Here is a 23,269-nt window from a genome sequence, read left to right as displayed (position 1 = left end):
TACCGCACTTCTATGGAGCAGATGTACTCCTTTGTGTAATTACTGTCTTCAACCGCAAGAAGAATTTGCCGCACAGGAAAGTGGAAGTGAGTGCTTTGCTGCATACGAAGTTGGATTCGAAAATCTGTCTTATTAGACGAAATTCCTCTTATTAATTTATGTGGCTTGTTGACTGAGTGAGCTTGAGACATCTGGTGGAATGGCTTCAATTTCACTCTGTTTTATCATTTGTATAGAAACATACTGAAAGAAATGGGCTGTGTGTGCTGTTTTTACTGATTGGAATTCTTGAAATGAGTACGGTACCTCTCACAACCATTCTGGCGTGCGTATTTCTCCTACTATTTTTCATCGCTCAGCTAACTCCGTTATTGAGAAGCATGTTTCAGTTGCACAGCCTCACACACTCCTTTATTCCGCTTTCAGCTACGGAGGCTCCAAAGGAGTGGGACGTCAGTAAGATGGCATTTTCGTTTTTCATTCAAGTGGCAGTGGAATTTTTTTGTCGTGCGTATTTTGTGTAGATGAAAAAGTTAGTTGGCGCTTGCGTGAGTGACCTGCTAGCCTTTTTAGGCTTTTTGCTTGCCCCCTCCCTCCCCTCTCTCTCAACATCACACCTGTCCAGTGGACGTTGATGCTTAAATAAATTTTACTTTTACTTTGACGGCGGTCTCTAATTGTGCGAATTTTGCGCGTGCGTCAGGATTCCTCGCACTCGGCGATCCTATGTTAAAATGCGGCAGGTGATGAAAAGCGCGTTGACATGACAGAAATGGGTAACGTGAGCTCAGTTTAACTGCTGCCGCGAACTGCTGCTAACGTCCTTGCTATAGATGTACAGTTCTCGCCTCGTCAAAGATCGACGCATCTTGAAAACCTCCAGCGAGTCACGTGGCAGGGAACACGCAGGCGTTGCTGCGCTTACATTCAGGCAAGTGTCCCCATGGCGGGTAGCTTGAGATGGAGCTATGAGAGCCCAGACATTAAGTTCCTCTCGGTACAATATGGACATCAGTGGCAAGAAATGTGCACATGTGATAAGTTTCCGTACCAGCGCCTTTTTTTTTACACTTACCGTGCTGCCATAATCTACTTAATAGAAGGAATGAATGTATTTAGAAAGACACGCTGAGGTCATCGAGTCCCATACCATTCTCAACTGTTTCACTGAAATGAAAATTCTGCAAATCGGCCTGAACATCTTGATCGCAACTCACAAAAAAAGAAAAGACCCTTAGGCTCCACGAGTAGCTATCATTGCTGCGTCATTCTGGCGCCGCACCGTAAGCTTACAATTTGAGCGAGTGTCAGCACGAAGCTCTCCTCTTGGGCAAAACATTTTTTCTTTGGGTTTATTGGAGGGCAAGCTTAACGGGCCAGATCGCTCTGAATAATAGGAATTTATTATGCTAAAACAAGAAAGCTGCTTGGCCATTGGACTTTGTAGGTCTGACTGATGTAGACTGTGGGCTGATGTTGTAAACTTGGGTTTCTTACTGGTGTTCTTTGGCGGGGTTCTTTACGATTCCTCCAGCGCTTATACCTTGGCCCGTTTCTCATTGAAACTGTTTTCTTCCAGGTGGTGCGACCAATCCACTCATATGTATGCTCGACTTGGTGCCGCCTCCAAAGTTTGCTGTGGTCGATAAACTGATAGGAGACAAAATCTGCAACAAACATTTCGTGAAGGACGTAGTGGAAGTCAGCGCCCAAGGAGAAGTTTCCCTAGGCGGCAAAAGTAAGCCCTTGCTCTCTGTCCTGTACTAGCCGCGATGAGCACGTCGCGTTCATCACTGGGCAGGCGTCTGAAAGTGTCTCGTGGTGATGCTGATGATTAATTATAATGACACAAGGGGACTTTGGCTAGAAGCATCATCGCACAAGTTGTTTTTGTCTATGCATGATGGATTAAAAGACTCCTTAACCACGCATTTCACCTCTGCGAAGAGAGCACCAGGCCAGGAGAAAGCTTGTGCTTATTGGAAGCGGGGGGCACCTGGCGGCAGTGAATGTTCAGGCTGATGTTCAAACCACTAAGCCACCAGCGCGAGATGTCGAAAGTGCCGTGTGGCAAGAGACCTGTACTAGGACGTATTGCTTTCTGTTAAATCTTGTTAGTTTCTGACCATTTGGCATGTGTGGCGAGATGTAAAGGATCAGAGTAGAGTTACATATTCACAAGCACTACGCGTTTTCACTATGACTGAAAACCGCTATCTCTAAATGAAACAAATGAGAACCGCAAGCAGATAAACACAAAGTTCTTCGTGGTGGGCACAGAGAGCGGTTACATTGTTCTGGATTCACTTCTTCAGCACACCGTCGCGGTGGCCCAGTGGTTATGGCGCTCGGCTGCTGATCCGAAAGACGCGGGTTCGATCCCGGCCGCGGCGGTCGGATTTCGATGGAGGCGAAATTCTAGAGGCCCGTGTACTGTGCGTTGTCAGTGCACGTTAAAGAACCCCAGGTGGTCGCAATTTCCGTCGCCCTTCACTACGGCGTTCACTTGTGGCCGCTGAATTTAAAGGTGGAGACCGCGCACACGTTAGCTCATTCATGCACGGGTCCAACCGAGAACTTGGTGCTCTGATACGGGGTATCAGAAATCGCTACATGCCGTAATACACCTCATACTTGTTAGAGATGACCCTTAAGATTAAATTAATGTTAGCAAATACGCGCTGAAGAAATGAGACGATTAAGCATTCATGTGAAGGAAATGCAAAAGGATATATTTACAAAAACTTATTGCATGCCAAAATAGTTACTCGCAAATTCGCACCCGCTCGCGCACCCGCACCGTCGAACATCGCACACACACACTCTCTGAGACACACTCGTTCCTTGTCGTCCGTCTCTTCGCTGTGTCTCCTCCCAGCGCCGCAGGCTACCGCGCACTTACAATGCACCGGAAGCGCGCGCGCGCGCGCGCACACACACACACACACACACACACACACACACACACACACACACACACACACACACACACACACACACACACACACACACACACACACACACACACACACACACACACACACACACACACACACACACACACACACACACACACACACACACACACACACACACACACACACACACACACACACACACACACACACACACACACACACACACACACACACACACACACACACACACACACACACACACACACACACACACACACACACACACACACACACACACACACACACACACACACACACACACACACACACACACACACACACACACACACACACACACACACACACACACACACACACACACACACACACACACACACACACACACACACACACACACACACACACACACACACACACACACACACACACACACACACACACACACACACACACACACACACGCGCACATGTGCACGGGCCCACTTGAAAGCAGACGCCGCGCGGCTCTCCAGTTCGTACTTCGGGTGGCGGGGGCATTGCCCGCGACCCTAACGACCACACCAATTGGTAACGAAGCGGGTGACCATCGGTCCGTTCGCAGAACGGTGGGTGGCGCCAAGGACGCTCCCCGTACAGAAAGCACACGTGTGGGCACAAAAGCACGCTCGCTGCACAGAACGACACTTGCGGAAAGAAGAAACATGTGTATAATAAATGGCCCTTTCTTACACTCGGGCATTCTGACAAAACTTAACGGCCTCGTTAATAGAAGTGAACAAAACTGTACAACACACAAACACTTCGCAAACAGTCAAGAAACATATACAGACGTATGAATACAACTAGAATAGAACGGATGCAGGCAGTAGACAAATGGGTAAAATTAGTAGCACGCATCCTTGGATGTGGCTCGGCACTGCGCGTTTGCGTTCCGAACGCCTGAGTGGCTGCGGGACACTCTCCACTTCTCTCGCAGTGTCTTTCTCTTCGGTGGATGACTCGTCGTCTTCTAAGCGGTTTTGCGGGTGCGTTGACGTCCACCCCTTAAGCTGTGACACGTGAGCTGTAGTCGCAAAACGAGTATTCTTGCACTGATCGAGCTCTGTCACTCGATATGTATCAGAGGGTAGAGCCTGGGTTATTACCAACGGTCCTCTCTACTTACGCTGGGCCTTCGTCGGTTTTCCGGATCTGGTCAGGAGCCTTAGTCATGAACACGATGTCGCCGACATCGTAGAGACGTGCCGGGAAGTGTCTTCGATCATACGCTGCCTTGCTTTTCTCTTGCTCGGCGATGATGCGCTGTCGAACTCGTGTTCGCAATTCCTCGGGGTTTTTCCATTGGGCTTCGTCGCTGCCAACAATTCTTCTCAAGGCGGTGCTGTGGAACTCCGGCTGGTACCCGTACAGCATTTCGAAGGGTGTCTTGCCTGATTTCTTGTTTACGGCATCGTTGATGTCACGTTCTGCCTTTGAAAGTTTTTCGTCCCAATCGCACTGCTTTGGGTCGCTCATTGAAGTTGCGATGACGGGCAGAACTGTCCGGTTTACTCTCTCCACAAGGCCGTTTGCTTGCGGGTGGCGCGTCGAGTTAAGCACATGACGTATTCATCGTGCAGTGCAGAATTCCGCAAAGGCGCGCGACGCGAAGCAACTGCCTCTATCGCTAATAACTGTCCTTGGCAGACCTCTTTCGAGAACGAACTCCTCTAGCGCACGGAGCACATGCTTGGTTGATGTGTCGCGTGTAGCGATCAGTCTCACAAATCTGGTGAGGTTGTCGATGAACACAAGAAGGTACTGGTTGCGCTTCTTTCTTGGGACGAATGGCCCCATGTGGTCCATATGTATCACCTCGAACGGTCGTTTGCCCGGCAGAATTGGGTGTAAAAGACCTTCTCTCTGCCAGCAGGTACTTTGTTGTAAATGCATTCGAAACACTGCGAAATGTGCTTCCGGACGTAGTTCCTCATTCGTGGGAACCAAAAGCTCTCTTGGATTTTGGAAACTGTCTTTTCCAGTGCGAAGTGTCCCATCAAATCATGCGTTTGCACCACAACTGCCATTCGCATGCATTTTGGCAGTACGAATTTGAACTTCACGTTTCCGTCCTCTTCTATCTCTCTCACGTTGTAACCCTTCGCTCTTGCCTTCTCTTCCTTCGTACGATCGCTCTCCGGTTTCTCTAGAATGGTTAGAAGCTCTCGCAGCTCTTCATCGCCTCTCTGAAGAACCATTACTTGTTCAGCAAGGTCACAGGCCACGCACACCTCGAACCTTTCTTCTAGCAGGGAGTTCATCGTGTCTTGAGCTTCCACGGGACCACGGCTAAGAGAGTCGACGTGGAGCATTCGCGTTCCCGGGCGTAGCTTGATTGTGAACTCGAACTTCTGGATCAAATCATACCACCTTGCGATTTGCGGCTTTTGGGTTCGCTGCGCGTTGAGGTAAACCAAAGCCTGGCAGTCGGTAACAATTGCAAAGTGTATTCCCAGCAGCAGCGGTCTGAGGCGATCCACTGCCCAAACAATTGCCATTAACTCGAGCTTAGACGAGTGGTAATTCTTTTCCGCGTCCGTCGTCTTTTTACTAACACAATAGACGAGATGCCATTTGTCGCCCTTCCTTTGGAGCAGCATTGCTGCTAGTTCTTTCGCACATGCATCGGTATGTAACTCAGTCTCCGCTTTCGGGTCATACAGCTGGAGTACAGGTTCACACATGAGCCCTGATTTGAGCTCCTGGAAACTTTCCTCTTGTTCAGAGCCCCATACAAATTTTTCTTCTTTCTTGGTGAGCCTGGTGAGAGGTTCGGCAATCAGAGCATATTTCGCGATGAAACGCCGAAAGAAGCTCGTCAGCCCCAAGAACCGCCTGACGTCATGAGCGTTTTTCGGTACAGGGAAAAGCTCTATTGCCTGCACCTTAGCTTCTCCGGGCTGCACCGTTCCCTCCTTGAGGCGAAAACCCAGAAATTCAACGCTGTCCTCAGCGAAGGCGCACTTGCTAAGTCTCAGGGTTAGATTCGCCCTTTTGAAAGCTTCGAGAACCTGGCGCAGCCGCACGAGTAACTCGTTCCAGTTCCGTGCCGGAATGAGCACGTCATCCAAATAGCACATTGCAATCGTGCCCCTCAAAGGCCCCAAGACTCGATTCATCAGGCGCTGGAACACCTATGGAGCGTTTGTGAGCCCAAACGTCATCCTTTCGAACTGCCCTGTCTCATCAGGTGTTATGAAAGCTGTTTTGCTCTTTGCTTCGTCGCTGAGTGGCACCTGCAGATAGCCGTGAGCAAGGTCCAGCACAGTGTACAGCTTCGCCCCAGACAGTTTCTCAAGCTGTTCGTCCATAGTAGGGAGCGGGTACTTTTCCTTCAATGTCTGCGCGTTCAGGCGGCGGTAATCGACGACTAAACGCTTCTCGCCGTTCTTTTTTTGCACTAGGATCACTGGGCTCGCGTAAGGCGACGAGGTCTCGCTTACGATACCCTCTCTTTTCCACTCTCCGAAAATCTCACGAATTGTCTCTCTCTCCGCGGCATTTGTTCGGTACGGCCTAACCGCAACAGGCGAACTTCCAGGTGTCTCCGTGATGTCCATCTTAAGCACAGGAGTGCATCCCAGCTCGCTAATGTTGTTGGCGAAACAGTCGCGATATTCATTTAGAAGGCCAAGAAGTTCAGCCTTTTGCTGCTTCGTTACTGAGGGCCCTACTTCAAGCGGCTGATCCTCGATTGGTCTGCGCTCTGTCGCAACGCAGAAAACCTTGGGCTAAGTTGCATCGCTCTCGCTCACGCGGGCAGGTTGGTTTTGGCTGTCAGGTATCTCCACAACGTCAACCTCCATGACGCGCCCGAGTCGCCGTCCCCTTTTCACAAGCAAGTCTTTGTCTCCGCTCGTTAAAATCGGCACACTAATCTCCCATTCTCTCATGTCGACAAGAATTTCGCTTCCAAGTGTACTGAACAAAACAGGGCCTGACAAATCGGAATCTGATGATAAGGTTATCCAATTAATGGACTTAGAGTGAATGACGGTCTCTCTAGTCGATTTCACACGCAGTCTGGGCTCATTCAACGGCTCCAGGTGAGAGAACGGACATACTCTTTTGTGCCAGAAGCGCAAACAACCACCCAGCCTGGCGTAGGCCACGTAAGGTAGTTCTGTGTACGTTCTCCCGACAAGCAAGTCAACTGTCAAAGTATCGTCTGGCACTACAAGAAAAGGAACGTTCTCGCCTTTGACACCGTCAATCTCGAGGTCTGTGTAGCACTTGCCGATCGCCCTGGCTGAAGGAGTGCCTTGGCTGCCGAAACCGTAGAGGGCCATGGCATCCTTCGTCAGCCTCGCACCGCAACGTGCAGCCGCAGAGGCACGCAGGAGGCATCCAGAGCTGCCGTTGTCGATCATGCCGACGACGGTCGTCGTCCCGTTCAGCATGGCCTGCTTCAGTAGCGCTCCAGGGGCGATTTTCCGTTCGGTGTCGGTCACTGTGTTGGTCTCGTTCCTTTGGCTCATCGAAATGACGCTGCGTGTGGCCGCTCTTCCCACAGCGTAAGCATTTCATCTCATGCCTTTCTTCTGGACAATCGCGGGAGATGTGTCCGAATCGCCCACAGTTGTAGCATTTGAACTGGCCTCTTTCGTTGGTCAGGGGTGGTCTCCTGTCCTTGCCAAATCGATCGTACGTAGTCTTCCGCGCAGGTGGTGTTTCTGCAACCCTTTCGGTGGCCGCCGTGAATTGCCTCTTCTCACGCGTGCCGCCAAACCTTTGCTCCCGCTCTCGGTCGATACACTCAAATTCCATAATATCGTGCAGAAGATCGTCGTCGTCCTCGTGGGTGCGTCCAAGTAGCATAGTACAGAGCTGCCTTGAGCGGAGACCGGTCTGCACCTGCTCCCGGGTGTCACAAAAATCGAGGTTGGCCTCTCGACAAAGACGCACCTTTGAATGGAAGTAGGCTGTTGTGCTTTCGTTGCGCTGCTGTACTCGCTCCTGCATCTTCCTCCATCGTTCTGCCGCTCGTGTCTGGCCGCAGAAGGTGCGGCGGAAGTGGTAGTCAAAATTTTCCCACGACGTACTCACTTCTTTGCGAGAACGCAGCCAGTCCTTGGCAGGTCCCACAAGGTGGCACTTAGCAGTCTCCAACTTGAATGGTTCAGGCCATCGGTTAAGTGTAGCGGTGGTCTGCAGGTTTCCCAGCCACTGTTTCGCCGACGCCGCATCGCCGCTGCCATCGAAGTCAGAAATGTTCTTGCTGAGGTCAGGCATCACCTGATAGGTTGTTGTTGCTGCTGCCACGCCTGGCGCTCCTGATGACGCTGGTAGAACGAGCCTTTCCAGCAGACTGGCCAACAGACGGTCTTTTTCCCGCATCGCGCTCAGGAAGTCGTTCACTGAAATTCTGTCGCTCACTTTTCCTCCATCTTGACCGTCGGTGGTGCCCGCTGTCGCTCCTGAAGGTGTCTCGCTCATGGTCGTGATTAACTACAGTTCGCTCTCTGGAATTCGCAGTCTCCAGTCCGGTTCCCGCAGTTACAATCCCACAGTCCGGTTCCCGCAGTTACAATCCCACTTCTGATTAATGTTAGAGATGGCCCTTAAGATTAAATTAATGTTAGCAAATACGCGCTGAAGAAAAGAGACGATTAAGCACTCATGTGAAGGAAATGCAAAAGGATATATTTACAAAAACTTATTTACATGCCAAAATAGTTACTCGCGAATTCGCACCCGCTCGCGCACCCGCACCGTCGAGCATCGCACACACACACTCTCAGAGACACACTCGTTCCTTGTCGTCCGACTCTCTGCGGTGTGTCCTCCCAGCGCCGCAGGCTACCGCGCACTTACACTGCACCGGAAGCGCACACACACGCACACACTCACGCGCACATGTGCACGGGCCCACTTGAAAGCAGACGCCGCGCGGCTCTCCAGTTCGTACTTCGGGTGGCGGGGGCATTGCCCGCGACCCTAACGACCACACCAATTGGTAACGAAGCGGGCGACCATCGGTCCGTTCGCAGAACGGTGGGTGGCGCCAAGGACGCTCCCCGTACAGAAAGCACACGTGTGGGCACAAAAGCACGCTCGCTGCACAGAACGACACTTGCGGAAAGAAGAAACATGTGTATAATAAATGGCCCTTTCTTACATACTCAACAATTCTGGACAAAATCATTTTTGAGTGGGAAACTGTTTATACACGGAATTTTTTCATATAGTGTAAGATTTCACTGTAACAATCAATGTATCGCCAAATCACCCGCCAGCAGTCGCATTTTTTTCTATTAACGTTTTTGCTGTCGTCAAAAGCGTTCCCCATTTTTTTTTTTGTGGCAGTTTTAACTGTTCGATGCGATCGATGGAAACACTTTAAAAGAAAGATTTTACTATATATCAGAAGAATGAACTATTGCCTTGAATATTTCCATAGAAGTATGTTACAATACTGCAATTTTCAAAATATTTGTCCGAGAATGTTGGATATGAACATGCATACAGGTGTGAGAGTGTCTTATGTTTTGTAAACGACTTTAAGGCCAGTGCAAGGATAGATGGAAGCTTGTTGCATTTCGCCTCCTGTACAGACTTGAACGTGAACCCTTGACTTGTATTATTACCTGTAAGTGAAGAAAAGTAAGCGCAGTTTTAGTCACGACTTCAAAACTGAGCGTATCGGAAACAAGCTCATTTTTTATCAAAGCAAAATCGGATCTCTGTCTGGTACTTTGTGAAGTGCCACGACACTGAATTAAAGTTGTCGCTGCAGGCCGTGTTTCTGCTAATCGTGCTGCGACAAACCGTGAATTCAGTAGGCTCACCTGCTGAGTTCGATCCGTTAGTTAACTGAGGCTCGTCCAATACGCACTTGAAATAAAAGTTTAGGTCAAAGGATGCTTTTGCATTCACTGTAACTTTTATTTCAAGTGCGTATTGGACGAGCCTCAGTTAACTAACGGATCGAGCTCAGCAGGTGAGCCTACTGAATTCCTTTACCCTCCAGTCCTTTACGATACAGGCCTTCATCATAAAGGCATTGAACTAAAGGCTTTTAACCTGAAGGCCTTCAACCTCAAGTTACTTCTCCGGAAGGCCATCGCCGAAAAGCCTCTCACCTAAACGCCTTTACTACAAAGGCTTTCATCATTGCTATGGTCATCATTCACCTTAATAATCATTTAGCAACATAATTTATCATTCCAAGACTATAACTATTACTGTCTGGTCTAATGTCTTTGCTTAATTGCCTGTGATTACCCATTACTATCTTATGCTACACTGCTGAGGTTATATTTAATGGAATGATGACGTAAAGAGGCTTTGGGACGCCACTTTTTGGTTGACAGTTTCGCTGCTGATGAGGCGTATAATGTCGCATTAACGATGCTGCCAGGTTCCCCGAATTACGTACAGTCAGGTTGGAATGAAACGCGAACAGGCATAAGCCGTACTTTTATGCGGCGTAGCGAGATATTTCTTTACACCCAGTTTATAAATACCAGGTGTTCAAGTAAGACTTTCAAAAATATTCAAAAATAGGCTTTCTGGGGTAAAAGTATTGCTTTTGCGCCATTGTATTACCAGTTTGGCGGACACCGGAAAGCCGGTGAATTGTCATAAGTAGTAAGCTGGTTAACTAATTTTTAATAATTCAGTGTGGCTCGACAAAATTTGGCTGCATCGTGCGAAAATACATAAGGTTTCGATAGCAAGCAGGCAGAGTAACCCCTCCATTTCACGTAACTAGTCGCAGAAGCTAAATTTTGTCGAGCCACAACGCTAAGGGTAATAGCCTTTTCGAAATTCTAAATCTGATATATCTATTACTAACGACCGGCTACAAACCTCAAATTACAACTGTGCGCCTAACTCTAATACTGCAATGAAGAAGACGGTAGTGCGCCACCATCAACGACGACGAAGAGGTTCGGCCGGCCTAGGCGACCGGCTGCCGTGCGCGTTGGAAAGCCCGAGCTCGCTCTTGAAGTCCGTTCTGGTGCAGCCGCAGCTGGGTCAGTTTGTCCAACGGTTACGCCGCCAGCCCTTTCAGCTCTACAAAAAACAGCTCTACACTTGGTGGAGTTTCGGTTTCTCGTCCTCATACCGCCCTGGACCTCCGCAATCGCACGCTACCGACCCCCGCTATGCCCGCTCAGCCCGAAGCCAACGACCAAGCTGTGCAGGTGGGCTCAACCCGTCATCTGCTCCGGTGCCGTGTGGCAGCGAGATCCCGTCGTTTTCAACGGGCACCGCGATCAGGATGTTGAAGACTGGCTGGTCTCTTACGAGCGGGTGAGCCGCCATAACAACTAGGACGACCGCATGAAGCTCAACAACGTCATATTCTATCTGAGCGACGTCGCCAACCTCTGGTTTCGGAACCACGAGGCTGATATTCCAGCATGGGCTAATTTCAAGACGACGTTTGCAGAAGTTTCTGGCCGCCCTGCAGTACGGAAACTTCGCGCTCAGCAATGTTTGCGTGTTCGGGTTCAGCATGCGGGTGAGGGCTTCACCGCCTACATCGAAGGCCAACAGGATCAAGCATATTATGAAGGGAATTGACGACGACGCTTTCCACATGCTGGTGTCAAAAAGTCCGAATACCGTCGCTTACGTGTACAACCTCTGCCAAGGCTATGATGAGTTGCTCAAGCTACGCCTTGGCGCTCGTCGCTCACCCGTCGTGCCTGGCGAGTCCATATCCGGCATGGCCGTAAACAGGGACCTGTTTGGTCAAATCAAAGACTTCGTACGCGATGAGGTGGCCCGGCAGCTTTCGCTCCTTTCGGGCAGACACTCTTCGGCCCCGGTCCTGACTCCTGAGTTGCGGCACACCATCGCCCAGGAGGTAGACGATGTACTTCCAGCTCGTCGGCAGCCAGTTACCGTAGCTCCTCAAGTCAACCTACTCGAGATGCAGTCCGCTCCCGCTGCTGCACCTTTGGGCTACGGTGCAGCCATTGCGATGCCTGCTGCCCCTCTGCCTGGGCCTCTCACATATGCCGAAGTCGTTGCACGCCCATCACAGTCGCAGGCCTTGGACTACGTTCCCGCCCCAGTACCTCCGCCTGTTGCTCCCCGATTCCACCCAGCGCCGGCTGCTCACAACCCTTGGCGCACGGCTGATAACCGGCCGATTTGCTACGCTTGCGGTCTTCCGGGCCATGTCGCGCGCCTCTGTCGCCGTACTTTGCCTGCCCCTGTGCCACCTTTGCGGCTTACACCCCGTCGTACTACCCCTTTTGCCCATCTTCAGTAACATCAGCCCCAGCGCCCTCTTATGACCCTGCTCCCGGCCGCCAGCCATTCGCTTCGCACCGCTCACCTTCCCCTCGCCGTCGCTCCTTGTCACCCATGCAGCGTCGCAGCGTCCCCGCGGAATCGAAAAACTAGGAGCCGCTGTTCCTGGGGCCCGAGCTGCGCACAGTTTGATCAGATCAAGTCCTCGCCTTTCCCCACCGAACTTTTTAAATGTGTTAGTTGAAGGCGCTCGAGCACTTGCGCTTGTGGACACAGGTGCTACCGTGTCTGTTATATACGAAAACTCCTGTCGTTCACTGCGTAAAGTCACCACCACATCTTCGGGACTATCTCTTTGCATCGCTAGTGCCGAGACTGTTGATTCTTCCGCTGCTTGCACAGCACGTGTCCTCATCGCGGACGTTTTGTATGTCGTCGAATTCTTAGTAAACCCGCCGCGGTGGCTCAGTGGTTAGGGCTCTCGACTACTGACCCGGAGTTCCCGGGTTCGAACCCGGCCGCGGCGGCTGCGTTTTTATGGAGGGAAAACGCTAAGGCGCCCGTGTGCTGTGCGATGTCAGTGTACGTTAAAGATCCCCAGATGGTCGAAATTATTCCGGAGTCCTCCACTACGAAACCTCTTTCTTTCTTCTTTCACTCCCTCCTTTCTCCCTTCCCTTACGGCGCGGTTCAGGTGTCCAACGATATATGAGACAGATACTGCGCCATTTCCTTTCCCCCAAAACCAATTATTATTATTATTATTCTTAGTACTCAGTACTTGCTGCCATGACCTCATCCATGGCTGGGATTTTCTGTCCCGCCATCACGGCGTCATAGATTGTGCCCGTGCTCATGTGGCATTATCCGTGCTCCCTGATACGCTCGTGATGACCCTCCGTCTTGCTCTGGTACCAAACTTGTTGTTGCCGCGGACACCGATGTTCTCCCCACCAGTGCCATGCTCGTTCCCGTGCCCGCCACCGCTGGGCCCAGCGAGACTGTACTCTTCGCGCCTTCGCCCGTCCTCTCTTCTCGCCGAAACCTACCTCTTCCATTTGCCGTCCTCGACATACGCCACGGTGCCACCGAACTCGTCGTCTCGAATCCCTCACCCTATCAGTTCACCTTGCTCCGTTAAGAATGCCTTGGACACATTGAACACCTTGACCTGCTCATGCCCTTCGACGATGAAACTATTTGCGGTGGTACCTCCGCAGCCGCCCTCACACCGCCTAGTGCTGTCTCCGACCCGCTCTCCCAGGAAATGTTTCACCGTTCAGTGGCCAGTGACCTCGACCGAGCTCACAGCGAGAAGCTCCTTGCCCTGCTTCACAAGTTCCGTTCTTCCTTCGATCAGCAGACAACTTCTTTGGGCCGTGCGACCACCGTCGTTCACCTCATTGATACAGGCCCTCATGCCCCTCTCCACTAGCGCCCCTACCGTGTGTCGCCTCCAGTGCGCCGCGTCATCGCTGAACAAGTTGACGACATGCTGCACCGCGGCGTTTTCCAGTCCTCTTCTAGTCCGTGGTCTTCGCCCGCCGTGCTCGTCAAAAAGAAGGCTGGTTCGACTCGGTTCTGTGTTGATTATCGTCGCCTAAACAAAATGACGCGCAAAGACGTTTACCCACCACCCCGTATTGAATACGCCCTCGACTGTTTGCAAGGAGCCGAGTTCTTCTCCCTGGCTGTCCGTTCCGGCAATTGGCAAGTCCCCATGGCTGAACCTGACCGCCCGGAAACAGCTTTTGTCACCCCTGACGGCCTCTATGAATTCAACGTGATGCCATTCGGCCTCTGTAACGCTCCCGCAATGTTTGAGCGCATGCTGACAACATCTTGCGTGGCCTGTAATGGCACATTTGCCTATGCTATTTAGACGATGTTGTCTTTTTTACGGCTGATTTTCCGACACATCTAGAGCGCTTGCACAAGATACTGCGCGGTCTCACCGATGCTCGTCTCCAACTCAACCTCAAGAATTGTCAATTTGGTGCCCGCAAACTGACCGTACTCGGCTATGTCGCCTCCAAAGATGGCATCCTGCCCGATCCGGAGAAGTTTCGTGCTGTCACAAAGTTTCCCAAACCGACTTCTGTTAAGGAGCTCCGAAGCTTCGTGGGCCTGTGCTCATATTTTCGCCGCTTTGTGCGCAACTTCGCCTCTATCATCGCACCGCTTACGAAGCTCCTAAATGGGCCCGCCGATCTGTCTGCTTGGAACTCAGCCTGCGACGCTGCTTTCGCTACCCTTCGTCTTCTGACTTCAGCACCGATCCTGCGCCATTACGACCCTAGTGCGCCAACCGAGTTGCACAGCGACGCTAGCGGCGTAGGCCTCGGAGCTGTCCTTGCACAGCGTAAGGCCGGTTTTCCCGGAAAGGTTGTTGCTTACGCAAGTCGTACGTTCACGAAAGCTAAATATAATTACACCATTAAGAAAAAAGAGTACCTCGCCATAGTGTGGGCACTCACAAAATTTCGTCCTTACCTTTATGGCCGCCCCATCGACGTTGTTACTGACCACCATGCCCTCTGCTGGTTGGCTACCCTCAAAGACCCTTCTGGACGCCTCGGCCGCTGGGCCCTTCGTCTTCAGGAATACGAAATTAACGTCGTCTATAGGTCGGGCCGCAAACATTTCGGACGCTGACGCCTTGTCGCGCTCACCTCTGCCATCTCCTGCACCTTCTTCGTCCTTGTCCGCCTCGGCGCTGGCCGCGCTCACTGCCACGGACTTCCCCATGGAACAGCGTCGAGATCCATGGAGTTCTTCGCTCCTAGATGTCCTCAATACGCCGACTACGGCTTCGTTACCTCGGGCCCTTCGTCGTCAAGCTTCTCATTTCACGATTCGCGACTCTCTACTATATCGCCGCAACTATCACCCGGATGACCGCAAATGGCTCTTGGTTATTCCTCGCCAGCTTCGCTCTGAAGTTTGTGCGCATCACCATTCCAACCCACAAAGCGTTCATGTAGGATTGCTGAAAACCTACGAACGTCTGCGGCAGCGATACTACTGGCGTGGAATGTACAATTTTGCTCGCCGTTATGTACGCTCCTGCATTGCCTGTCAGCAGCGCAAGTCCGCTCCTCGCCCCTCCCCCGGCCCGTTACAGCCATTGCCTTGCCCAGCTCGACCCTTCGATCGCGTGGGCATCGATATGTATGGTCCCCTGCCGTCCACGCCTGCCGGGAATCGGTGGATTATAGTTGCCGTGGACCACCTCACCAGGTATGCGGAGATGGTAGCCCTGCCCTCTGCTAGTGCTCGCGACGTCGCATCTTTCCTCCTGCATCATTTCATCCTGCGTCACGGTGCACCTCGGGAACTTCTCAGCGACCGCGGCCGTGTTTTCTTATCGGACATAGTTCACGAGCTACTGGATGCGTGCCACACAGTTTATCGCAGACCACCTGCCTACCATCCCCAAACGAACGGCCTCACTAAACGCTTTGAACCGGACTGTAGGAGACATGCTCGGCATGTACATTTCCTCCGACGCCTCCAATTGGGATCAAGTACTTCCATTCGTCACTTATGCTTACAATACTGCCTGTCAAGCCACTACCGGTTTTTCTCCGTTCTTTTTTATATGGCCATGAACCTTCTTGTCTCCTGGATACCATCCTTCCGTGCCACCCTGACAGCTCGGAATGCACTTTTCTATCTGACGTTGCCTGTCAAGCCGAGCAGTGCCGCCAGCTGGCTCGCTCGTTGACGAGTACCACTCAAGGCCTCTGCACATATGCGAGTGACCGGGGCCAGTCCGCCCATGACTTTCCCACTGACTCGCTCGTCTGGTTGTCTGTGCCGGCTGTCTCCAAGATTGCAGTTAAGTACCTCGGCCCATACCGTGTTTTGGAGCGCACGCCACCTATGAACTATACCGTCGAATCCGTGACCCCCTCTTTGGATCACGGCTGTCGGGGCCGCGAAATTATTCATGTCAGCCGGCTCAAGCCATACGACGGCCCCTTTGTCATCTCTTCGCCTCGAGTCGCCAGGATGGCTCCCTCTCATCGCCGGGGCAGTTGCAATGAAGAAGACGACAGTGCGCCACCATCGACGACGACGAAGAGGTTCGGCCGGCCTCGGCGACCGGCTGCCGCGCGCGTTGGAAAGCCCGAGCTCGCTCTGGAAGTCCGTTCTTTTGCTACCGCTGCTGGGTCAGTTTGTGCAACGGTTGCGCCGCCAGCCCTTTAAGCTCTACAACAAACCGCTCTTCAATACTTAAAAACTTGATTATTAAAAAATACTTAACAAGCTTACTACTTAAAATGCTTCACCGGTTTTCTGCTGTCCGCCAGCACTGGTAATGCTATGCCGCGAAAGTCATATTTTTACCCCAAAAAGCCAAATTTTGAAAAATTTTGAAAGTGTTCGCTGAAAATCCCGGTATATACTTCGGTAGACTTTTTACCGAGTAACCTGAACCAGGCTTGTTTTATGCTGGAGGCCCAATTAAAAAGGAAAAATATCTAATTTTGTTCACAAGCGCTGTTCGCGTTTCATATATATATATATATATATATATATATATATATATATATATATATATATATATATATATATATTGGTATAAGGTTTGGGCAAACTAATGAGTTTGAAAAATAATAGGCCTGTGCATGCACCGTCACACAGGAATGAAACGCGAACAGCGCTTGTGAACAAAATTAGATATTTTTCCTTTTTAATTGGGCCTCCAGCATAAAACAAGAATGGTTCAGGTTACTCGGTAAAAAGTCTACCGAAGTATATACCGGGATTTTCAGCGAACACTTTCAAAATTTTTCAAAATTTGGCTTTTTGGGGTAAAAATATGACTTTCGCGGCATAGCATTACCAGTGCTGGCGGACAGCAGAAAACCGGTGAAGCATTTTAAGTAGTAAGCTTGTTAAGTATTTTTTAATAATCAAGTTTTTAAGTATTGAAGAGCGGTTTGTTGTAGAGCTTAAAGGGCTGGCGGCGCAACCGTTGCACAAACTGACCCAGCAGCGGTAGCAAAAGAACGGACTTCCAGAGCGAGCTCGGGCTTTATATATATATAATCAAGTTTTTTAATAATCAAGTTTTTAAGTATTGAAGAGCTGTTTGTTGTAGAGCCTAAAGGGCTGGCGGCGCAACCGTTGCACAAACTGACCCAGCAGCGGTAGCAAAAGAACGGACTTCCAGAGCGAGCTCGGGCTTTATATATATATATATATATATATATATATATATATATATATATATATATATATATATATATATATATATATATATATATATATATATATATATATATATATATATATATATATATATATAATATATATATATATATATATATATCTGGCGGCGCAACCGTTGCACAAACTGACCCAGCAGCGGTAGCAAAAGAACGGACTTCCAGAGCGAGCTCGGGCTTTATATATATATAATCAAGTTTTTTAATAATCAAGTTTTTAAGTATTGAAGAGCTGTTTGTTGTAGAGCCTAAAGGGCTGGCGGCGCAACCGTTGCACAAACTGACCCAGCAGCGGTAGCAAAAGAACGGACTTCCAGAGCGAGCTCGGGCTTTTTATATATATATATATATATATATATATATATATATATATATATATATATATATATATATATATATATATATATATATATATATATATATATATATATATATATATATATATATATATAAAATCACGCTTTACTTGTTTTAGCGTTGCTCGTGGCACATTTGAAAGCTCCTTGACTGATATCCTTTGCTTTCTGGACAGCGGGACAAACGGATGTGTCAGCGTTAGTCATCGCTGCCTATGGAAGACATGCAGCCGTTCTCAAAGGCCAAACGGGCGAAATTTTTCCAAGCGTGTACTGCTGCGGGAATGGCATACAGCAGCAATTGGAAACCGGCGATGTGAATGACGACCTGATATACATCAAACTGCAACCAAACTGGGATGCTGCTGTCGTGAGAGGGTTCTTCAGTGTAAGTCTTCTTGCGTCAAAACATATAATTCCGCGAACTGTGTGTGTCCAGTTGGGCGTGACCTGAATGCTCACTTTCATTCTTTAAACTGCTAACTCAGCTTTCGGTTAACCCGCGTCACTGGTGGATAATGGGAAAAATATTTATGAAAATGAATAAGAACACAGTGAAGGGTAGACGCGCCACTTGGTGGATAATGAGAAATTTTTTTATGCAAACGAATGCGAATGGATGGATGGATGGATAGATACGGCAGAACCCTTTAAATCGGGCGGTGGCTCAAGCCACCTAGCTATGAAATTTTACTCTTCTCTTGACTTTAGCCACCAATCAGATAACCTTCGCTTGGTTACCTCTACCCGCTTAAAATCTACTTTCCCTTCACTGCCCTTAAACCCCAATGCCTTGGATAAATCAACCCCGCTGCTTTCCACTGTAAGGTTAAGCCCTTTATAGAAAAGTATCAAGTGTTCAGCCGTTTCCTCCTCCTCTCCGCACGCAACGCACAACGTGTCTATCTCATGGTACCTGGCTCTATATGTCTTAGTGCTCAGAACTCCCGTCCTGGCCTCAAACAACAAACAGCTTCCCCTACAATTATCATAGATATTTTCTTTGGAAATTTCCTGCTTAAAAAGCGTGTATGTTTCCAGTGCTGATTTCGTCAGCATTCATGTTTTACCGAAGGGCAGACGCGCCATCTGGAGACTAATGGGAAATTTTTTTATGAAAACGATGAAGAACACAGTGGAGTGGAGACACGGGTCTTGAAATGGTGAAAAGAATTGCGAAAATTTTGATTTTTCACAAGTGGCATTTTGGGTCTAAATATATTCTTAAGTACCTACCTACAAATCTTCAGTCTAATTCGACTTTCAGCCAATAAAAATTGATATATTCACCCCTCCGAAGTGCCGAAACAGCGATTTAGGTGCAAAATACGGCAGAACTTCGCGTCGGTCGCTTCCCGCAAACTTGTCCACGCTGGCCTCTATCTCGAACCTGGCTTTCTTCCCAACATCCTGGTAGTACTCACTATTGTGAAATCCTCTCAGAACCTCCGCAATCCGCCGTTGTATGAGGCCTTTATAACAACCCCCGAATGGCTGGCAAGCGTGCTTCAAGTGAGATTTTCTCCACTTCGTACACACAAATAACAGCGCGACAGACGAGACAATAAGGAAGAGACACAAACACGAGCGCTGGCTATGAACTGATAGAAAATTTTATTGCACTGACGGAATTTGTACTCCGGGGTAGCGCCCACACTATAAAAACATAAAAAGCTTTAAAACCAAGCAGCAAGATTCTCCGCGTACTTAGCTATCAAGGAAACTAATCTCTCTTGATTTCAAAGTGATAGAAGGTGTGCTCACGTACTTCACTCCGCTTTTATGAATGACATGCGCTTCGAATAATTCGCACACAAGCTTTTCCTTATATCTCCTGAGAACCTTGATTTTGTCAAGATTTGCAGTGCACTTGCAGGTGGCCACGCGTTCAGGCAGATTCTTCTTCGTGCCGTTTCTTGTATCTCTGCCGTGTTCTCGGCGCCTGTCATTAAAACAACGTCCAGCCTATCCTATGTAGGATGATCCGCAGGACAAATGCACACCGTAGACCATTTATTTTTTATATGCGGTGAAAGGCCTCTCGTGTTATTTTCGCACTGTTTTGGCCGCTTTTCTACTCGATTGACCATTTTGCAAAGATTTTTCAGTTTGTTAGGTGCAGTAAATACCCCCCTTACGTCGGACCGCCCCAAAGCTTCCTTCGAAGGATGACTCGCGCCGTGCACACACGGGATCACAACTGTTTTTCACGTTCTTCTTGTTCCTGTGCCGTCGTGGCTGCCCGGCGGAAACCTTAAAATTTCAAAATTCCCGGACGCTGTTCTTTTTAGTGTTGGCTACAAAATTTTGAAATATTTCCGCTGGGCTGCCACGACGACAAAGGAACAAGAGGAACCTGAAAAAAGCAGTTGTGATCCCGTATGTGCTCGGCGTGAGTCATCCTTTGAAGGAAGCTTTGGGGCGGTTTTTACTGCGCCTAACAATCTGGAAAAACTTTGCAAAATGGTCAATCGAGTAGAAAAGCGGCCAAACAGTGCGAAAAGAAACAGCAGAGGCCTTTCACCGAATGTAAAAAAGAAGTGTTCTACGATGTGCCTTTGTCCTGCGGATCATCCTACATAGGACAGACTGGACGTTGTTTAAATGATTGGCTCCGAGAACAAGGCAGAGATAACAAAAGACAGCACGAGGAAGAATCTGCCTGAACACGTGGCCACCTCCACGTGTACTGCAAATCTTGACAAAAGCTAGGTTCTCAGGAGATAAAAGGAACAGCTTGCGCGCGAATTATTGGAAGCTCATGTCATTCATAAAAGCGGAGTGAAGTGCGTGAGCACACCTTCTATCACTTTGAAAAGAAAAGAGATTAGTTTCCTTGATTGCTAAGAATGCGGAGAATTTTGCTGCTTGGTTTTAAAGTTATTATGTTTTTATGCTGTGGGCGTGTTCCTGGAGTATAAGTTACGTCAGCACAACAAAATTTTCTTTCAGTTGATAATCAGCGCTCGTGTTTGTGTCTCTTCCTTATTGTCCCGTCTTTCGCGCGGTTATGTGTCATGAACCAACTGGCCCGGCTCTTTCCACTCTTGTTTCCACTTAGTGTTTTTTTTTCTTAACATGACTGTCCTTACGGAAGTTTTCGCTATGTTTTTATGGAGGAATTTCAGTTTTTATTATACCGTTTAAGTCTGCATGAACTAAACTATTTTCGCTATGTTTTTATGGAGGAATTTCAGTTTTTATTATACCGTTTAAGTCTGGAAGAACTAAACTATTAAGCCATCCTATTTTTTGTTATGACTGAGTCGAACACATGTTTATGAACAATAATGTCACCTGTTTATATTTCATAATTTTGGTGCATTGACATAATTGCACTAATATATTTATCTGATGGCGTACCTCAGCAACAATATAACCTGCATAGCTCTGCGTGGAAAATCTCTGGCTGCAGCTCCATTTAAACCGAGGCCAAATACTGCTGAGGAAAAGTGTTTTAACGACCCCTAAGAAATTACCCCACATATGTGCTTCAGTTATTTTGTTGTAACATGCTGACCAACTGAAATATACTGAAAGGAATTAATTTTTTGAAAACAGGATGATGAAATGCATATACTCCCCTAACTTCATTACGATATCTTTAATAAGACCGGAATCTTCCCTTAGAAGAGCTTATTTCTGTAGGTTGTGGGGCGCAGTAGACAAAGTTCTGCTGTAGACTAGCGCTTTATGAATGTGCAAGAAGTTCAAAATTCCTTTGCTCGAGAGAAATGTTTGCTTTTTATTTTGATTCCAAAAATCACCGGCACGCGAATTACCGTGTCTACTGAGTTTTGTTGCATTTTAGGTTGCATTTGAGATGGTTTCGTGCCAAAATCGCGGTTTAAACAGCTGTCACACGAGTAGAGATGTGAAGCCAGAAGTTGGGGTACTGTACATGTGAGGAAACGTAATTTTGTGACCGGAATTTTTTACGCAATAAGTGAAACCAGCTCAGTAGTGTAACGCGGTGAGGAACTCTGACAATTCGGTGCAGCACGAGTATCATCTATGTATCTGAAATATTTAGACGGGAGCTTTTGGCTGCATCGCGAAGAGGGAAGCGGGACCTTTGAAATGCTAAGCAGGGTTTTGTTTCCTGGTACTTGTAATTAAATTATCGCTGTTAAAGTCATTCTGTGGGCGTCCAGATGCTGAGCGCAATGTGTGCCTTTACCTGCCTCCACTGATGAAGATTTGATTGCTTGTTCGAGGCTGTTCGAAAGTAATAACAGGACACACAATAACCTGAGACTGCTCAAAGTATTTTCCTAGCACCCTATGGTGCTAAATATTTTGTATACAATGGCACAGAGGTAGCCCCATGGTTCCTCAATTTTTTCTTTCTACCCTAAAATTTGAAACTCCTGTTCCGACTTCAATAGTAAACTTGCCTATTTCCACGTTGCTATGGTTCAGCTTGTCACGTTAGGACAATTTAAACTATTTAGGATCGATTATTGCTTTTACCTGAAGGCTTTCCACCCGTTCAAATCGGATTTATAGTTGCGGCACCTATACTTGTTTGCTAAAAGCTGCCTCTACAGCAGCGCCCTAAATAAAGGGCGAATAATTTATTTCCTCAAAGTTCTATATTGTTTTACTAATGTATGCTGTCTAAAATGAACGCTGTTAGTTGCCTCAAAACACATCACAACAGCTTATCACAATAGAAACTAAGTTTGTGGCAGTTGCTGCTATCGTGATGCGCATATAGCTAGAGCTGCATGGCATGCCTACGCAGGCACACAACTTTACCGCATTTGTGAGCTTCGCTGGATTTCTGTGGTGTTTTCTTTCTACCATATTTAAGAAAATATAATTTCATTCGCGAATATACCCACTTTAGGCGTGTATTCACAAGGAGCATAGCCAATGTGGCACATCTTCATTTGGCCAATTTTGAAAGGATTGTGCACGTCTGTATGCACTTGATGATATAAAATGCCAACAGAAGGTAAAAAGTGAAAGTTATGAGAACAATTCTGCATTATTGGAATGCTGTGCATTTCCATGAGGATGAAAAAAAATGCATCAAAGAACCTTTTTCATATATCGGTTTGCTGATCGAACCTATTTTTTCTCTTTGGCAGCAACTGGGAGGTTTTGTGAGTAAGGACCCTTTCTTAGAGGTTTCCATGGAGGACATCTCCAAAATACCAAGAGAATCGTAAGCGCAAACTATAAAATAAGCAGCTTTCTTGTTCATGTTAGTGGAATAACTTTTTATTAAAATAATCTTGGTGTCGGAAAAAGGTACTTCGCATTGCGGTGACGCCTTGCGATACTGTTTTAAAAATAATCTTTTGAAGCATATCGATTGCAGGATGTACAGCTCATTATTTTTTAGGATGTTTGAATATATCTGAGGATTTTTCAGCAGGAATTTGCAACGCGGTGAAGCTATTCTTGTCAGGGGATCCCCATACTGGGCGGTAAAATGAGAAAACGCAGTCATCCTTGCCAGAAGCAGGAAAACGTGAAA

The 23,269-nt window shown here is 48.3% G+C and overlaps 1 long non-coding RNA gene and 1 pseudogene across 1 annotated transcript; one reads left to right on the top strand and one right to left on the bottom strand.

Annotated features, from left to right (window-relative positions):
- The first annotated feature begins 1,589 nt into the window (after positions 1–1,589).
- On the top strand, positions 1,590–22,955 carry LOC144118860 (uncharacterized). Its single transcript, XR_013312172.1, has 3 exons — positions 1,590–1,738; positions 17,958–18,169; positions 22,878–22,955. It is a non-coding gene; the product is annotated as an uncharacterized LOC144118860 (long non-coding RNA).
- Positions 4,101–8,414, bottom strand: LOC144118451 (uncharacterized; annotated as a pseudogene).
- Positions 22,956–23,269: the final 314 nt, after the last annotated feature.

This window comes from Amblyomma americanum, chromosome 2 (assembly GCF_052857255.1).
Source record: "Amblyomma americanum isolate KBUSLIRL-KWMA chromosome 2, ASM5285725v1, whole genome shotgun sequence".
Taxonomy (NCBI): domain Eukaryota; kingdom Metazoa; phylum Arthropoda; class Arachnida; order Ixodida; family Ixodidae; genus Amblyomma; species Amblyomma americanum.
Note: the sequence above shows the minus strand (reverse complement) of the source record. Positions and strands in the feature narration are given on the sequence as shown.